At 39.1% G+C, this 20,669-nt stretch overlaps 1 long non-coding RNA gene across 1 annotated transcript in view; it reads left to right on the plus strand.

Annotated features, from left to right (window-relative positions):
* Positions 1 to 6,538: 6,538 nt before the first annotated feature.
* The window catches only part of LOC144031991 (uncharacterized), a 41,717-nt gene continuing 27,586 nt past the window's right edge, over positions 6,539 to 20,669 (plus strand). The window contains exon 1 of the long non-coding RNA XR_013287646.1: positions 6,539 to 6,733. This is a non-coding gene — a long non-coding RNA (uncharacterized LOC144031991). The remainder of the gene's footprint in view (positions 6,734 to 20,669) is intronic.

The following is a 20,669-nucleotide window of genomic DNA, read 5'->3' on the forward strand; positions in this document are numbered from 1 at the left end:
CGCGGATGCATCGTCGCGTGTATTTTGGTACAATAATGACAGTAATTATCTCGATCCATTCCACCTTTCTGTTCCTCTCAATCGAACCTTGTGAATGCCGCAAAATGGAAATGGAGCAAAAGCGGCGGCTGATTTATGTCTGGCCACCTTCCTTCCCTCCCCTGTCGCACGTCGTACTGATTAAACGAGGCACAGCGCCGTCGCTGCCAAAGCTGTAGGACGTGGCGGTTACAATCATTGGACTTTGGGCCAGCTGATCAATGTTGCTTTCGTCAAATGTGTTCAACTCCGGCCTGCCATGAGTAGAAATGGTAATATTTGCCGTTGCAAAACTGTATCAAAGTTTCCCTCGAGCACAATGAAGGAAAATATTTTAATAGGAAACCTTTTTTTTTTTTTAATAATTGAATGATTGATTTTATTTTTACATTGTGTTCATGTTATAAAACACGTACATAATGGAGGTTTTTTTGAAAAAAACAAAAACAAAACGATGAGTGGAGTAAAGTTTTGCTTTACATGATGAAGAAGATTATGACTAGGTTTGCTGGTGGTATAAAATACTAGCTGTGAGAGCGAATACTTCAATTGGGATAATTCAGCCCAGAAATTCATGTATAATTCACATCAGTTACACAGAAAATACATTCAAGTAAAAATACTATATGTGTCATCTGTGTATATCGGAAGAGGCGGGGCGTGATTTTGCACATCAGTTTATTTCCGGTCCGGGTTGCGAACGCGTAACCCAGGGGCACAAAGTGGGAAGCGCGAGTATTTTTGACGCAGCCCACACGTCGCAAACTGAACCGTAAACAAACTGTTGTGCAAAAAACAGTCCCGCCTCTTCCGTGGCATATACCCCATTGGTGTCATAGTATCGGATTTTTCATTTTCTTTCATTTTCTTCAAGTCCAGGTACGAGTACAGGCAGATTCACTTTTTTGTATTTTTTTGTAAAATAAATAAATAAATAAATTTAAAAAATCCCATTTTAAATTATGCAAATAATTATTTGATTAGAAAAAGCAGGATGAGTGTGTGCAGCGGGCAAAAATGTTGGGGAAAAAAGTTATTTTTAAGTCAGTGATTAATCAAAATACTACGATGTGATTAATCTATTAAAAAATTTAATCATTTGACCGCTCTAATATATATATATATATATATATATATATATATATATATTGTCCTGGTTTTTGGGGACAATGCTTATGGGATGTTTATGTTGTGAGTTTTATTTATTTATTTATTTATTTTGTATAAAATGTTTTTGATCACGTTAAAAAGGATAATAATTTTCTTATAACCTCAGGATAACTGATGGGCAATATAGTTGTGGTAAGTCCTAAAATGCGTCTTGGAATTTCTCGATTAGATTGCAATTTGTATTTTTAATTTATGAGAAGTTTCTCTTTATATGATTTTTTTTTTTAAGGAGGTTTAAGTGCCCCATAATTAAGCCAGAATTGTAAATGTGTAATATAACTGTGATAAAATTGTATGACTTGAAATTTCACAATGAGTTTTTAAAGTGTCACTAAAATGTTTAATAGGGTTGTAAAGATGAATGTTTAAAAAAAATGTAGATCTTGAATGTAAAACAATTCTCATACCTGATCCACGTACTTATTGAAAAAATATTGTTCCACAATCAGTACATGACAATGTACTGTTTTTACCGACTGACCCTTGAACGCAACATCTACAGCGGGGTGTTTTTTTGTTGTTGTTGTTTTTTTTTTTGGTTCAGATGAGGACGAGCTCGTCAATAAAGTCTCTGCCTGACACTGGTCCACTGTATTAGCAGCTCTAATTTAACAATGGTGGAAAGGAGAGAAGCTGCAGCTCAGTCCACTTTCCTTCTTTAAATGTCAGGACACGCTTGACACACGCGCACGCGCACTCACAAGACGTACATACACTTTTTTTTTTTTCTTTCTTTTTTTCCATGCGTTTAATATTCATGCCTTTTACGTAACCTTTACGTAACTATGGGACGTGTTCCGATGCGTGTTTGTGTGAGTCTCTCCTCTGTAGTTTCCCCTCATTATGAGAAAGCTCTTTAATGTTGGCGTCCCAGTGGAGAAGAGAAAGGCTGTGTGTGTTTTCGTGTGTATGTGTGTGTTTTGTTATTGCAGGGAGAAACGTTGGGGCGGGAGCCAGACAGACACTCCTGCTCATGCCGCATGATCTCGACGATGATGACGCCCATATTTGCTTCAAGTCCATGAAGGACACGCACACGAATGCAAATGATCAGCTCAGTATTGACATACTAACTGTGAAATACAGCCCCCCCCCCCCCCCATATTTCTACATTATTAAAATCATACACTCATTCATAACAAATTTATGATTTAAATTTAAAATTGCAACAATTTCTCAAAGCATTACAAAACAGTACAGAAGCGCAGAACTGCCAGTGTGGAGTAAACATTTTATGTTTAAACGTATTTGCAAGTACGTTCGAATGTATTCATAGCCTAAATAAGGGTCCAAACTACGGCCCGGGGGCCATTTGCGGCCTGACGTCCATTTTTCAGTGGCCCGTGACATATGCTAAAAATGGCATTTGACTCAGTTCAAATAAAATAAACAAAACAAAAATGTTTGGAAATGGTCAAAGTAAGAAGGGAGGGTATCAGTGCCATTAAAGGTTATTTTAGTTAACTAAAACTCAAAAAACAGTATTGTTACCGAAATAAAATAAAAACCAAAATGCTTTTTAAAAAAATTAAAACTAACAAACTACATTTTATGTTTACAAAACTAAATAAACCTAACGATAATTCTAGCAAACATGTCCTTTGTTTTAGTCTTTGGTAATTAATTTAATGCATGGGCCTTTGGGGATGATTTTAAAAGTGATTTTTAGTAGATTTAGTTGGAGCCGCTCTTAAGCGATGCCCGCCATCTAGTGGTGAACACTGTTATTGCAATTTCCACCTGCTCAACTACAGTAATTTTTGCTTTCACAAATGTAACCACGGGTCACTCTGACTGCTGGCCGCCAGTTTCCCATCCCTGCGATAAGTCTCTGCGCTTATTCCTTCCCTGCAGAGTGGACAACAAATAAATAAAGGAAGGTAGGTCAAAGTGTCCCTCCCTGAGGATTATACTGTACGAGTGCACCTATACATCCCATGTGTGTTATTTTGGAGTGAGTGTGTGCATGCTCTGTTTGCCACTGATACCCCCCCCCCCCACCCCCACCCCCCCACCCTCCTCCAAGCAGGACTGTCAGAGTCACGCTCTCACTAGCAGTCCATCTGCCTCTCGCTGTCCGCCCGCCTCAGCGTCAGCCCCGTCTTACCTCGCCTGCTATCAGCGGACTCCATTTAAAACGACTCAGTGGGCTCATGGTGGGAGGGGGTGGGGGGGGGAGTGGGATCCCAAAGATCAGGAAGAATCTCGGGGTATGTTGTGCGACTAACAGGAGCCTTGTGACCACTGCTTGAGCACAGTCACTAAGCAGCCAGATGGAGTGCCAGGAGGCGTCTTGGTAGACTGCATCCCGACCCGGAAAAAAAAAAAAAAAAAAAAGAAAAGAGAGAGTTTGAGAAGTGGACCCTTGATAGGAATCCTTAGGCACGACACAGTGAGGAATACGCAAGGAATCCGTTTCGACACGGCCATAATCTGCACACTGTAGCTCTTTATCACTGGACTCGACATAAGTGCCAAGGGGAGGAGCTTTAGAGGAGGCCGTGCGCAACATCGCCGGGTCCAATTTGCTCTCAATGACTTGGCGTCGTCACCGAGCCGCCACCGGTGGCCTGGGGGCTTCCAAGGCTCCGAACTGCTGCTGGAGGACGTCTTTTTTGCGGTCAAGAGGACCGGAAGCTTCCGTTTGGAGATTTCTCATATAAGTTGAAAGGACGTTTTGTACCACAAGCTTCACCATTTCATCAATTGGTACATGTGAAATTGTTAATTATAGGAATGGGCAAGTATCAATATCAGGTACAGGGAGTCTTCAAGTTACGTCGGCGTTCCGTTCCTATGCTAGCGATGTAACCCAAATATCGACTTAAGTCTAATTTCCACATTAAAGTCAATATTTACATCCAAATAATTTGCATTAAAAAAATCTAAAATACATTAAAATTTAAAAAAAAGAAAAAAAAGAAAGATGCTGTACGACTGTCCAACTGAAGCCCAAGTCTTTGCCGATGTTTGTCGCTGTCTCTCCTTTCTGCCATCATTTTATGTTTAGCTTCATTTCCAACGTAATCGCTTTTCTTTTGGCTGGACCAACATCGATAGAAGACGAAGCTTTCTTCTTTGGGGCCATGATGTGGAAAAAAAAACGGACGAAAAAGCCAAAGATACTCCCACAAGTGCACAAGCGCTAGCACTAGCTAACGGCTAAATAGCGGATGAGGGGAAAACTCTGTTACGTTCTGAGGTTGGATAAAAAAAACACAAACACAAATGGGATTTAACTCTTTATTCACACAACTTGACTAAACGAAAAACAACGAGAACGCATTGAAAATCAAGAGATGCCAAGCCCCCTTGGGCTGTGGAGATGCACAGAGGAACAGAGGCAATTGTCACGCCGCCACCAGCGTGGCGGTTCACGCTTTTATTTTTATAGTCATGGTCCCGTTTTATTTTGAAAGTGTTAACTCTACTCTCACCCCAGGTCACTTGCCCTTCCTGCAGTTCACTGATTACCGGTCGCCACCCATGATCATCACCACCTGCTACCAATCTACCCAGACAATAAAAGCCACCTGCATTTTCCCCTCAATGCCGAAGTGTCACATCTCAGTGGCTGGAAGCGTCCTCACAGTCCTCGTACCACAGTCCTTGATTGATGCCTTGCCTTGCTTTGTCTTGCGCCCTTAGTTTTCCCCTTGTTTTCCTCCCTAGCGGAGCGCCTTTTGTTGTCCCTGTTTTTGAGTGCCCTTTTTGTATCTCCAGTTTGGAGCTCTTTTTGTTCAGCCTTTTTTCCCTCATTAAGAGGTGTTTTGAGTTTCGTGATATTAAAGCTGCAGCCTTGTTGGCCAACTTTAATTCTGTGTCTGAGTCCTACCTCCTCTCGTCGTGTCAGTAATAATCCGACAAAACACACATTTGTCAGACAGCTTATATTGACAGTGAATCGATCTGATTGGTTGTGGCTAGACATGTGGGTAACAGTACTGACATGGAATTATCTGGATGGCTGTTGCCCAGATAAAGAGATTAAATATTCTTGACATCACATATCCCCTGACATCACATAGCGTTTCACCAGTTGAAACCAGATGACATTACATCAGTTCAAAACAGACACTTGACCACACAGTCATGACCCATACATTACCCTTGCATGGCCCTAGTCATGACAACTGCGGGCTATATGGCGGACGAGGTGCCAAAATGGTGGACCGGGTGTAACCGTTGTAAAGTCGAAACGCCTTAGGTCGAGTGGGCCTTAACTCGAGGACTCCCTGCATTGTTATTGCACTGATACCGGCTTTAGGGGGTTGATGTCATAAAGTTTGGTTTACAACCAGTGATGACAATGCATGCAAAAAAACAAACAAAAAACAATCATAAACAAAATATAGTTAAAAACAAAACCATCTTTTTGAAAATCTTATCTGCCATACTGTTGCTTGTTGAGGTGTCACCTGTGGCCAAATAGTGCTTGTATCTCAAGTTTGCGCTCACAAGTCAAAGCAAGAAAATAGTTCACTCGACGACTCATATTTTGGAAAAACTCGTAAGTCGGGCGTTACTTGCATTTTCAAGGTAGCACCTCTTAAAACCAATTAAAGTTGAAGCTGTTCTTGAATTATTTGAAGTATCTGGAGTTTTCTTTTCTTTTTCTTTTTGATGAGAAAATCTTTCTCCCCAAGAGTTGAAATCTGTTCAAGTGCGACTGACACCGAGTATTGGAATTTTGAATACACAAAATAATTTCATCTCTGCCTGACCACCAAATACAAATACATTTGCCTTGAAAATGAATGTAGCATGTAGCATGGTGTGAACACAACAGGATCTCAGCTTGAAGTCTTGCCTAGTTCCATTTCAAATTTGACAATTATACTACAGGAAATGAACATTTTACAGGGTAAAAAAAAAAAGGTTTTTCTTAAGGAGAAGTTCAGATGAACCAAAAGTGTCCCATTTGGGTGACCATGGTCACATTGACTTGATTAAACTTCATCTTATCTATTTACCATTTGAAACCCACTTTGCCATGATTTACAACCAAAAACATCAAAGAAATCTGATGTTTTGTGACATTACTGTATTGACGACACACAACGCTTTTTTGGCTTTCAAAAAAAAAAAATCTCCATGGCAACCAGTTTAATCACGTTTGCAGCGTTTGATTGGCTTTTCAATACATCAATCACCAAGTAGCTTCGCTGTGACTGGCTCAAGCCGGAACGTATCGAGGGAGGAACTTTTTTCAGTGCATGCTGTTCATTGGCTTTTGTGGGCCTCGTGACAGGGAAAACTTTTTTTTTTTTTTTTTTTTAATTGGATCAGGTGAGCTGGTGTTAATCAACCTGCTACCTTTTAAGTTTATTTTGCTCCGTCAGAGAGGCTAATCCATACATGCTAACTGAAGCTAACTGGAGTGTGGATATTTTGCATATCTGATGGAAATTTCTAGAAGTTTGGACTACAGTTTTACTGGAATACTTTTACTGGACCAATGTCGACGTAATGAGGACAACTGTTGATGGGGCTTGACTTATTGGAAATGTAGGAATCTGAAACGGTGAGTTGCACATTTTTGTTGTATGTTGTTGTAAGTGCTCGCTGAGCCTGCAGATATGATTGTATCTTAAAATGTTGGGCATTATTTAAATCTCAAGGACCTCAGTTGTCTAAACGATATACGTCGTAAATCGGCGTAAAATTCTTGTTCTAAACAGAGCAACTGTCCCGCATGCGGTCCGCTAGAAATGTAATTAAAATATTGTGGGGAAAAAACAGCTCATTTACCAGCATAGCTGTAACAAATCAAAGTGCAACACGTCCGCCTGTTCACCCGTGACACTCGCGCCGGCGTCGTCCTTTTACAAGAGCTAATGGCTCTGAATGCAGATGAGGCCGCATGGCGTCACGGGTCAACTGCTTCATGAAGTGCTGCCAAAACAAGCGTGGGCAGATAAATGAAAACGAGGCTTTTTACACAACATGCGCCAAGGAAACAGGCCCCGGTCTTTTAAAGAGAAAAAGCAAAAGGGTATGTAAACAGGAGCTTGTTTTTTTTTTTTGTTCTTCTTCCACGGCTGGAATCAACTTCAAAAAGAAGGTAAGGGGAGTGACGCAAGGCCGTTCTGTACCAGGAAAGGAAATAAATAGCTTTTGTTTTATGTGGATGACTTCGACAGAGTGGCGTACATAAATACATACATACAGCCATTTTCTAGACCGCTTATTCCTCACAAGGGTCGCGGGGAGTGCTGGAGCCTATCTCAGCTGGCTTTGGGCAGTAGGCGGACACCCTGGACTGGTTGCCAGCCAATCGCAGGTAAATAAATACATTAGCTAAAAAATGCATTTAATAATAATAATGATGATGATGATGATGATAAATAAAATAGAACTATATTAAAGCCTAACAATCTAATAAGAAATACATTAATAAATGTAAAAATAAACACAAAAGTAAAGAAGTCAAAATGCTAACAAAAAAACAGTCAAAAATTGTGGCTTCACCACACAGCATTTTGATGAGTTCTGTGAAGCTAATATGGAGGACCAAGAGTATTTATTTATTTACACATTTATTTTATTTCCATTTATATTTATTTTGTGTAGTTTTTATTTCAATTTATATTTATTTTTTGTATTTATTTTTATATTATATTTTTATATCAATTTTTATTTGCACTTTTACTTATTTATTAATTTTTTTTAGTCATTTATTTATTTTTAATTTTGGCAGTTTTGGTCCTCCATAGCTAAGGCTAAGAATTATTTAAATAGAACCAAGCTGAAGTCAACATTGTTTTAATATACATGTTAAAAGTGTTTGATTTGAAGTCGGTCGAGGAGTTTCAATGAGACAAATCAGTTCTTTGCCGCCATCTTGTGGCATCTTGATGTTAGATAACTATGTTGAAGTGAGTTGAAGAGTTTCATTTAGACAAAAACCGTGCTTTGCCGCCTTATTATGGCATCTCGGGGTCAAGGAGCTTTGTTGAAGTGAGGTGAAGGAGTTTCATTTAGACAATAAAACTTCTTTGCCACCATCTTGTGGCATCTTGAATGTTAAAGAACTATGTTGAAATGAGACAAGGAGTTTCAAGTAGACAAAATTCGAGCTTTGCTGCCAGTTTCATTTAGACAAAAAAATAGTTCTCATAATGTATGGAAGTGGGTTGAGGAGTTTCATGGAGACGAAAATGGTACCTTGCCGCCATATTGCGGTATCTTAATATCAAGCAACTATGTTAAAGTGAGGTATTCATAGAGGCAAAAGTAGTGCTTTACCACCATTTTAGTGGCATCTTGTTGCCAAGGAGTGATGTGAAATTGGGTTAAGGAGTTTCATTGAGACAAAAACAGAATGCGACACAGCGGCATGCAACCACAAGCGGAGCTGTTTGCACGCCGGGCGGGACACACGAGGTGTCAAAAAGACATTTTCCTGCAGTGTGACACGCCGACTGAGCAAAATACAAATGAGACTCTTTCAAACACGCTGGGGCACAACTCATTCAGCCGACGCTCTAATCGGAATGTGTGTGGAAACGATGACTTTCTCGCTAATTAGCTCAGGTGCTTTGGGCAGTCAATTCTAATGAATGCAGAGGACGCTCCACACAACCGCGATTGCTCGCAATATTTCTTCTGTTTTACATGCAGAAGAGGTGAATTTGGTTGTTTTATCAGGCAAGGAAACAACATAGAGCTGGATATGGTAATCATGGCTTTTACCAAACACTTCAGGGGGAAAAAAAATATGCCTTGAAATTCACATGATGCTTTTTCTTTGGCTTTTTACTGTTCTGTGATGTCATCACAGTTCGTTACTATAGTTACAGCCAAAGAGGGAAAGGGTAAAAATAATCACTGAGACGGAATAGACGCCTGTGTGGGCGGGGTGCTAATATTCCGAATTAGTTGGCCGATGATTTGGGCTGATATTAGGCCTTTTAAAAAAAAAAAAAAAAAAAAAAAATACTAATAATAATCGAACAATTAAATAACAATATATCTTACTGTATGACACAGTAAGACACAAATGGCTGATCAAACTTTATTCTCGGCATTTGACGGCAGATCCAGTGTTAGCGGCTACCAGCTAGCTGCTAAGCAAGTGCTCTATATATCGGATTGCTTAAAAAAAAAAGGCAGTTCAATAGATGAAAATGACTCACTTTGATGCTGACAACCTGATATAGCTTCTGTTCCTGCTAAGACTTTGTAACGAACCAGGCATACTCATATGTGCCGTTTTAGCCGGCAAAATTGCTAGTGTGGTTTGGTGTCATTTGGTCTCATAGACAAAAACCTATGGGGAGAGATTTGCCTAAAATCTCATTTACGAATGTTTCTAGAGGAAAATAGCGTGCTGCTAAGCATAGTTTAAATGTGAGTTATGTTGATTCCCTAAACATGAAAGCCAGCTGGTCTTGCTGTTAATCTTTTGTTATGTTAGTGTTGTTGTGTTTCTGTAAAGCGCTTTGTGACAGCTCAGGCTGTTTGAAAGTGCTATATAAATAAAGTTGACTTGACTTTAGTCAAGCAAAAATACTAAATATTATGTTTATTTGTATACAAACACTTTTTATTGTACTTTTTTTCCCAGTAGGATATTCAAATACCAAAATATTTATCCTTCTCACAAAGGTAGAAGTTTTGCTAACTGCTAAACTAACCTAAGATTAACACAGTTAGTATGATGAACACGGGAATCAAGTGCTTGCGTGATCGAGTCCACTTTTGATAGAAACCTGGCTAGAACTGTATTTAAATGGAGAACATCTATTATTTTTTTTTTAGTAGGATATCTGAACACCAAAATATTTGATAGCTGCAGCTCCAGTTGAAGCACAACTTGGTTCTACTTACGCCGCACCAGCTAGCTAGCAACGAGCTTCGGCTGGTTACTGCTACAGCTAATCGACTCGCTCCAAAGTCAAAATTATCGCCTCCGTGGCAGGCAAATAAACTATAATTCTGACAATTTAGTATCCTTCTCACAAACGGGGGCTAATTGCTAAGCTAACCTAAGATTAATGCGGCTAGCCTAGCGTGGAGTCAAGTGCTTAGGTGATCGAGTCCACTTTTCATTGGAAGTGCGAGAACATCCAACTTGGAACGGCAAAATATCAGGTAATATGTCTGCACTCTGGAGCGAAAATCTACTGGCTAAACAGTTATTCCACATCACGGTCATCCATGCTGTTGTTTATGGCAGTCAGCACTCATTCAACACCCCTTCCCCATCCCATTACCCCACCATTGTTAATGATAATGTCACAACTGAAGGCTGTCGTCTCGTGTATGCGTGTGTGTGTGAGTGTGACCCAGCGGCGTCCCCACTGGTCCGGAGCAGGGATAACACCCCCTCGGAGGGGCGGCTCATTAATCATCCCATTGAAAAGCGCACAGAACGCCACCGATCCGCCGCTCCTTTCTTCCTTCCCCCTTCCCTCTCCTTCTCCTTCTTCTTCCTCCTCCCCGGCCACGCAGCGTAATGGGGTCACTGCACCCATTTAACAGCAAGGATGGAGCGTTTGTGCGGGTATGTGTGAGAGAGAAAGATTAAATAATAAGTAACAAAGTGGGAAGGACAGTGGAATAGGCAGCAATAATTAAAGGAGGAAATAATTACAGAGGGAGGGAGGTGTTTTAGAAAGTAGTGAGAAGATGATGGAGTCATGGTGGGGGGTTAGTAAAGGAGACTGTAAAAAAACAACAACCTTTTATTATTATTTAACTCTGATATATGCAGGCTCTGGGTAAATCTGTCTACATTGTGGGCCTCGCAGGGTAACAACACCGCTATGCGGATGCTAACTGTTAGCGTGCGTGCCAATGGACTTTCCTATTGTATGTTAGCGTTCAGGTAACATTCTACACAATAATTCTCTTTTAGTTAACTAAGTTTGACAGTAACCTTTAGCTGAAAGTGGCATGTCATTTTTTTTGGAAGAATATTGACAAATTATATCTGGAATTTGGCACCATACCACCACAGTCATTCGAACACAAGCTAGCATTGGTGATTTTTTTTTTTTTTTTTTTTTTTTTTTTTTTTTTTTTTGTACGGTGGACTCTCAAAGCTGTCTGAGCTCATTTGTAGGAGAAAGGGATGAAGATTAGGTCCTGCGAGGCTTTTGAGGATTTGGGGGGCATTAAGCATAATGGATTTCATGTTGGCCTTTCTTTCTAGTCGCCCCCTTGTTGGAGAGAGGTGAGCGGAGACATCGGGCGTAAGGAAGTTAACCGTCGCTCCGTCACGCTCGCTGCTCTCTGTGACAAGCCCAGGCCTACAAAAGGAGGGGGAAAAAAAAACTTTGTGATCCACCGGGTTTATAAAGATTTTTCATTTTTTTTTGTTAGACTTTTATTTCACAGTGTTGGAAGGATGGGCAGGGGAGAAATAATCAAAAAGTGTAAATAAATAAAAGGCAGTGAGTGTTTCAGCTGTGAGAGACAAAGTATATTCATTGTACAATAGGAGTCAAGTGATGTTGCAAGAAAAATTAAGGCACATTGTAATTACCATGTAATTACTACATAGTAATTACCAAGTAATTACTGTGCAGAAAGCCAACTGACAACATGCATAATGAGAAAAATTAAAGCACATTGTAATTGTCAATGCCCACAGTAGCAGATAGCTGTTTGAATTCCCCTGAAATCTGAAGGCATGCTTTGCGTGCGCCACTGTACGTTTATTATCTGCATAATAAGATATTCTGTTGGCTCCACAGTCATTTATAATGAAAACTCACAGCAAGCAATCTATGTACATACAAAACATATATTTTTAAATATTGGTGCTGTAATTGTACACAGGTAAAAATGATGCTATACCGTTGTTAGCATGATCACGGCTAAAGCTATACATTGTGTTCGACTGCCTCAAAACATACACACATTTTTAAACTAACAACCTAATTTTTGTATTTAACCCGACTAAATCGCACTACAAATAGGCTGCGCAGTATGAGTGTGTTGACAGATTCAGGATGATTGGCTTGTTGTCAGTCAGCAGTTGTTCATTTCAACGCGTTCTCTGCATCTGAATGAGGATTAATTAAGAGCAGAACACACTGTGAAGCAAACAAGGACACACTCTTGCTTATATTGTGAGCACGTTGTTCCAAACTACTCTGTAAAATAAAATAAAAAACTATCTGGAGAATGTTCACTGAGTTATGTTTGACAAAAGTCCTGATATGTTAACAAGTATAATTTCAGAAAGCCACTTGAAAATCACACAAAGTTACAGATTAGCTAGCGCACAACATCAAATTTGGTAGGCTTAGCAGGCACATAAAAAAAAAAAAAAAAGTCTCAAAAATCCACGTCTGAAAAGTATGGAATCAGCCATTTTGATTCCTAGAGGCCATTTTAGTAAGATTGATTGCACTCAACCATATTTTTGTTTAAGACCAGCTTTACTTAGCAACATGAGATTTCGTCATGAGAAGACAATGCAAAAAAGTCTGAAGAGGCCATTTCTGGGGACAAACAAAACAAAACACAGTAAGTCAGCCTTTTTGTTTCAAAGATGCCATTTTAGGCCCAGTTTGGCTTGATGAACTCAATCAGAGTTTTGCTCATATTAAACCCACAAAACCAGTTTTATTCAACGTGACATTTGGTAGTCTATCATAAGTAGACCTACAAAAAAAAGTCTCAAGAAGCCATTTAAAAAACAAAAAAAAACAAAAAAAACACAAGAAGTCAGCCATTTTGGTTTGAAAAGGCCATTTGTATGGTCATTGGCTCGATTGCACTCAACCAGATTTTAGTTTAAATTCAGCCCTGAAATGAAAATATCTCAAGAAACTCTGCCTGAACAGACACAGGAAGTCAGCCATTTTGTTTCCTAGAGGCCATTTAAAGTCCAATTAGATTGATTGCACTCAACCAGATTTTTGTTGCCATTAAGATCTAAAAGCCAGCTTTACTTAGCAACATGAAATTTTGTTGACATGTTTGACTAGACAAGCAAAAAAACTCTGAAGAGGCCATTCCTTAACAAAAAATAAATAAATAAATTTAAAAAAAAAAAAAAAAAAAAAAAAAAGGTTAAAGTACCACTGATTGCCATTTTGGTTCAATGACACCATTTTAGGCTTCGATTGTACCCAACCAGATTTTTGCCTATATTAATCCCGCAAAACCAGTTTTAGTCAACAACATGACATTTGGTAGGCGTGTCTATCATAAGTAGGGCTACAAAAAAAGTCTCACGGAGCCATTAAAAAACAGACGGGAAGTCAGCCATTTTGGTTTGAAAAGGCCATTTTTAGGCTCATTGGCTCGATGGCACGCAACCAGATTTTTGTTAAAATTCTGCACTCAGTTTCACCCAGCAACATTCAAATTTGGTAGGCATGTCTATCATAAATAGGACCTCCCCAAAATAAGTCTCAAAGCCATGCCCGAAAAGAGACACGTCAGCCATATTTTTAGGCTCTGCAGGCTTGATCGTACAAAACCAGATTAGAAAAAAAAAAAATCAGCTTGCAAATCAGTTCAACTCAACAATTTGACATTTAGTCGGCATGTCCATCATGAATAGACCAACAATAAACGTCTCAAAACTGCCATGTTGAAAACAGTCAAGAAGTCAGCCATTTTGTTGTACGTGTGTCAAACTGCTACCAAATTGAAACCACGTAGATGCTAAACGATGGCAATTTAATACTTTGGAGTTTGAAACTGTCATAACTCAGCTCCACAAGGTCACATCTTCACCAAACGTCTTGCGTGCGTGATGAAAGATCCACCCCAGGAGAGATTGATGTTCTTCGAGATAATCGTTTTTTTTTGTTTTGTTTTTTACACCTAAGAGCAGGTCCAACATGCCTCCATTTCTCTCCCTCATTTGGGCACCAGCCGTCACTTTACGTCGCCGGAGCAATTAGTGATGACAAAGTACAACATTTCTATCAGCCCTCGTGACTTCATGCGCATATGTATGAGGGAGCATGTTTGACATTTAAAATGAAACCTTGAAGGCACGGCACTGACATAATGCTTTTTGACAAACAGCCAGGGACCCTTTTCTGTGTTCCACCCACTTGCCTCCTCTTGGCTGTGTGTACCATCAAAAAACAAAAACAATATTTTCCAAAATGAAGCCTTTAATGCGTGGAGTGCTCTCCTCCGGTTCTCGTCTAACAAAGCCACAAAAAATCAATTTCAGGGTCGACGTGTTCAACCTTGACAACGTCGGTGGCATCAAGGCAGCAGGCAAAAAAAACAAAAAAAAACTTGTGAGAAGTGATCACTAAATCAAGTGTGAAGTGACGCAAGCTTCTGAGGTTTGATTCAATAAAAGCGCCGGCATGAAAGTACAAAGAGGTCCCGGCGCTTCCCCCTCATAAATCACGCACCAAAAAAAAAAAAAAAAAAAAGCTCCAGTGTGTTATATCTGCCTCCCCACCCTCGCCGCATAAACATGTTGCTCCAAAACACGGCGGCTCCAAAGCCGACTTAAATGTCATCATAAATGAAGTGCAAAGTCGACTTTTAGCTCTCGCTGCTAAAAGCTTTTTTTTTTTTTTTTTATTTAAGGAGCTGATGTTCGATGCGCAAAAGCATCTAGCAGGCCTTCCCGATGCTGAGGTAGCTTCTAATCCGCCGCGCTACTGACAGCACAAGAAAAGAGCCGGAGAACTCACCAATCCCAATTTAGGAGCACTTCCATATCCATATATTGTGATATGTGGCATCGTTTAGGGAGGGCAAAAAATATCAATAATGTGATGTAGAGTATCGTTTAAAGATGGGGGGGAGGAAAAAATCCATGTATAGGATTGTTTAGGGGTGTAATAAGATACATATTTTAAGATTTATAGTAACATTAGATGTGGGGGGAAAAACATCAATACAGACATAAAAGTACTTCTTTATAGTAAGTGACTGTAAGACGCGGCCAAAATGATGAAATAATGTTATTACTTGTAGAGGATTATTAAATCTATTGCACTGTTGTTTCTAATTACCACCACTATCGATGCTAACTGTTAGCTTATCAATGGTGTTTTGCATTTTTTGTTAACAATTTCTAAGATAACATCCCTAAGAAAAAGCTATATGGTTTCTTTAATTGCCTGCATATTTCTCTTAGTTTTATGTTTAATACATTGGGGATAATCTTTTTTTAGTCTGACACACTCCACACCACAGGATAATCACTCAAGATAATCTTTTTTTTTTTTTTAATAACTCTTAATAATCCCTACCCCACAATATAGCTGATCACTATTCACTTTTTTAACTCACTCCAAACAGCAAGGTAATTGCTTAGGATAATCGTTTTATTTTTATTTTATTTTTTTTTTAAATCACCCTTAACACACCCCAAACCACGGGATAATTGCTCAGGATAATCTTTTTTAACATAACCTAAAACCATAGTGTAATTGCTCAGGATGATTTGTCCCCCCGCCCCCCCAAAATCACTCTTAACTAACCCCACACCACATGATAATCGCTCAGGTTAATCTTTTTTTTTTTTTTAAATCACTCTTAACACACAACACCACAGGATAATCACTCAGGATGATTTCTTTCTCCCTCAAATCACTCTTAACAAACCCCACACAATAGATAATCACTCAAGATGATTTTTAATTTTTAATTTAGGATAATCACTCAGTTGTTGTTGTTTTTTTTTTTAATCACTTAACACACTTTGCATCACAAGATAGTCAACCAATATCATCTTTTTTAACCTACCCCAAACCATAGGGTCATTGCGCAGGATGACCCCCCCCCCCAAAAAAAAAAAAATCACTCTTAACAAACCCTACGCCACAGGATAATCTCTCAGGATAATCATTTTTTAAAATCACTCTTAACACCCCACACCACGGGATAATCGCTCAGGATAATATATATATATTTTTTTTAATCACTCAACACATTCCACATCACAAGATAGTCGACCAAGATAATCTTTTTTTTAACCTACTCCAAACCATAGGGTCATTGCTCAGGATGATCTTTTTTTCTTCCCCAAAATCACTCTTAACAAACCCCACACCACATGATAATCTCTCAGGATAATCATTTTTTTAAATCACTCTTAACACCCCACACCACGGGATAATCGCTCAGGATAATCTTCCAGACAGCTCCGACATTGGGCCTTTACCGACTTTGAATGGGAGGTTGTGAAAAATCCTCAAACTAGAGTGTTATTGGTGTGGGTGTACCCCGCTTTTGCCATTGTCGTATTCGTAAAGGAAAAATCACTCTCAAGTAGCACATTCCACACTACAGGATCATCATACAAGATAATCTTTTCAAAACATCCGACACTGCGCCTTTTTACTGACTTTGATCAGAAGGTGGAGGGTGGGTAGAATTAGGCCTGTCTGTTTTTGTGTGTGCAAATCTTCAACCCCTTTAGTTTAGTGTCACCTTGTGTTGATCACTTTATGAGTAAATGTTATTTTGTACTTTACTACTTGTTCCTGCATCCGAGTCCTCCTCCTCGTTTGGATTTTGTGCGTTTGATCTCAAAACCATTTTTGCAAAATGTGCTGAGTGTCCTCAGAAGAGGAAATTGGAAGAGGAGAAAAAAAAATCCTATTTGAGTGTACGTATTCGCTTCAGGTGCTTGATCAGCAGCTCATCTGCTTTACGCTTTTCCTCCCAATTTCAGCCAGACAACCTGCGCTAATCGGCAGGACACTTTCTAGGGATGCGCGTGGTGTCAAATCCCAAACGACAAGGAAACGAAACTGAAAGCCGCCGTCGTCGTCGTCCTCGTCCGTTCTTCCGTTGGAAACGTCATCCCGGGCCCGGCCCCTGCCGTCTTAGCGTCGGGCCGCCAGCTTACGAGCGACACGCTGACAGACGTGCATCAGCTTACCGGAATAAACACCTTCACACAGCTGCCATTTTGTGTTCGACAAACAGTCCGGCGTCATGTTGTTATGTTTTTTGTTGTTTTTTATTTTTTTGCACAATGGCCGTCTTCAGTTGGTATACACACATACATAATTTACGTGACTCTGGTAATTCCAGTAACGACTAATCTAACGTGTTACTTTTCCGAGCCAAGGAATCAGACATTCGTGTCTGGAGGAGCATGTCATCTCTTCAGCTTGTTTGTTGACAACTTACCTGTCCATACCATACAACAAACAATGGAGGAAGGCAAGATTTTGAAGTTTTCAAGGTGGAAATAGAGTCACTGTTTTTTTTTGAGTTTGTGTGAGCTAAAGATGAACATATTGAGGTTTGTTGCGTCATCCACAAAAGTGTAATCTAGCTTCAAAACAGTACGCACAAAAAAAAAACCTCCATAAGGATTGGTGCACAGCGTGCATTCAAATCTTAAAAAGAACGTCCCACCAGATTGTATGACTGCAGGAGGTCTGCAAATTTAATATTTATTTATTATTTATTTAGTCTTTATTAATTATTTATTAAATAAAACACAAGTAGCCCTTTTTGTTACATGGACTTAAACTTTATTCTTAAACGTCACTAACTAAAAATGCACTTCCAACTAGACAAAGTGCAATTTCTGGAGAAATTGCGTGGGAATGCTGAAAGCGGAATGCTTTTGAAGTAAATTGAAAGATAAAATATGTGAAAATTAGAAAGTATTAATTGTAGTTGATAGATAAATGAATAAAAATAACACTTGAACTGCAATCTGTCTGAGGTGGGATTCCAACCATCGCCTCCTGTTTTAACGGTTAAAGCTCCACTGCACAAGCTGAAGAGTCAGTATCAGCTAAATGTAACTTGTAATCTACTTTTGTTACTTTTAAAATAAAGTAATCCTTAAGGTAATTAAGTTACTTTTAAAACAAGTAATCAGTTACTTTTTCAAGGTACTGTAACTGTGGCAACACTGCCCATTTTTCACATTATTATTATTATTTATTTATTTATTTATTTATTTATTTATTTTTGACTAAACTTTTTGCTTGACAATGTATGGTTGTAAACAAAGAAGCTTAAAAAATACATTTTTTTTTTTTTGTATTTTTTTATTTTTAGGTTATTTTTTAGCCCTAACTGTTTTTGAGGTGGAACACAGCTGGCTTTGGACTCCGGGCCGGAGTTTAAATCTCGGTCAGGGTGGACAGCCCACCACCTGGAAAACGAGTGGGTTACGTCAGGAACGCCATCCAGTGTAAAAACTGTGCCAAACATACCGTGCAAGTGACCTATGGTGACCTCTTCTTATCAGAAAATGTTGGTTATAAAATTATTTCATTTAATTAACTCATTTACTCCCAATAACGTATAAATACGTTTTTTTAATGCTCTAAGTGTCCCAAAGACGTATTTATACTTTTTTTTTTTTTTTTTTTTTTTTTTGTATGCTAGAGCATACAGAAGGCTTTGATGCAGCCTTTCAACTGCAAAGAACGGTTGCAGAAATTGCAGTTATTACACAGACGGCCAGCAGGTGGCAGCAGAGTAAAGGAGATCAACCAGGGCCATGTAGAAAAAAAGCTCAATTACTTTCAATTTTAAATAGATATGCGAAATCTGATGAAACTTAGCTCTCGTCTAATGCTAATTGCTGCAAAACGGAAACAGATAGAAACATACTTTTTTTCCTGATGAAAGAAGAGACTTTAATCTTTCTTTTGGTAGGTTCCATGCTTTTATAGCAATTGAACACAATATTCTGTGGGCCTTGCAAAATCAGTCAAAATGCAGTAAAACAGCCGGGAGCGAACGTGACTGCTTCTATGAAAATGGCTGGGAGTGAATGAGTTAATCATAGTTATTAACTCATTCACTGCCATTGACGGAAAAAGACGTCAAATGATGCATTTTTGCTGGGCTGGCAGTGAATGTGTTAATTAACCACAGCTATATTGCTAACCGAGTAACCAATTTCTTGATAGCTATACTAACTCATCCGTATGGGTTCTTTTTAGCCCTAGTTGGATCAAAGTCCGACCTATTGTCCTGGGTAAAAACGCGAATCGGCTCGGGCCCCTTTTGGACGCAGCGCTGTGTTAGCCAATTTGGGTTAGTTTTGACCCAGCAGTTTTAAGAGCACACCTACAGAAGCTTGTCTTCCTCCTCGTCTTGCTGGCGCAAATTAACGAGTCCTCGGGCAGCCTTAAGCCAGCAAACGCCGGCTCGCTGATCTCTCGCCTCCCTTTTCATCTCCTCCTCGCTCAAAATCTCCTCGTATCCTCTTTAGTCTACCTTCTTATCATCCTCCTCCTTCCTCTCTCACTCGATCTATCTATCCGTGCGTGTGTGCGTGTTCCCTTCATGCTAATGTCGGCCACAGAGCGATTGGTCCCGTTACTGCAATGCAGAGGCCATTACACTATTGTGCTTGTTTACCGGCGCGTCCGTGTGGCGGTGCCGATACAAGAATGTAAATGTTTGCGTGAGGGATGACCCGCTCGGCGCCGCCGCCGCCGTTTGTCATGCCCGCCCAAGCCTCCGAAAGCCTCCGCAGCGATGCGCCACACGCCAACTTGGAAATCGAGCTCAAAACGTCGACGACTGAGCATTCGCATTACAGCAGAAAAAGGATTACACATGTTTATGCAAGAAGAGGGCCAGGAATTGGATTGTGCCATGGATAGTACATTTTAGGGGTGGATATAAATATAGTATTGGTGAAAAAATAGCGAAATGCGTTATCAAGTTAGTTGTTTGAAATACACAAAGTGTAACTCATTGTTTAGTTTGTTTAGTTTGACAGCAAACTTCAACTGGGAATCTTGAAACTTTTTTTTTTAAATTGTTCACTATTTGCCAAAGTGCTGCTTATTGTTCAGCAAGGATATTATGATTAATGAAATTGAATGAAATAGCTAACTTTGAAAAATTATTCTCATAAATGAAATGAAAACAGGTTGTTTTTGTGTTATTTAATTTATGAGAATAAAAATAAGTAATAATAATTAAAAAAATGACTGAACTTATATAGCAGTTTCTACACTATATGGTGCTGAAATATAAATACAGTAAATAAATAAGAATAAATTATAAGAATTTTAAAACAAACTTGCAATTCAGCACCTGCAGATTTGGATATTCAGGTTGTTGTTTTCCCCCTAGATTTAAAACAAATATATATTTTTAAAAAACTAGTTTTTTTGTTTTGTTTTTCACTAATTCCCTCTTTCTTTTCTTTTTTTTTTCTTTTTTTAAATGGCCGTCAATTATACGACTATTTTTGCTATTCGTGACGGTCAACTGTATAGCAAAAATGCTGTTTGTTTGTTTATTTATTTAGTTTTTCTGAAATATTTACCTACATAAGCTTTTAAGGTTGATTTTTTTTTTTTTTAAATGCATTTATCGTCTGGGCCGGTTTTAGGACAGCTTTATGACCTTCGATGATGCTGAGGTTCAATTTGAATTGTCATTATCTGATTGTATGTCGTCCAGAAGCAATATCGTCTTGAAGCGCTGCTGCCATGTCAAAAAAATAAATAAATAAAATACTACAGCACAGTACTTATTGTTAGGGATAGACCGATAATCGGCCCCGGCCGATT

Source organism: Festucalex cinctus, chromosome 12 (assembly GCF_051991245.1).
Source record: "Festucalex cinctus isolate MCC-2025b chromosome 12, RoL_Fcin_1.0, whole genome shotgun sequence".
Lineage (NCBI taxonomy): Eukaryota > Metazoa > Chordata > Actinopteri > Syngnathiformes > Syngnathidae > Festucalex > Festucalex cinctus.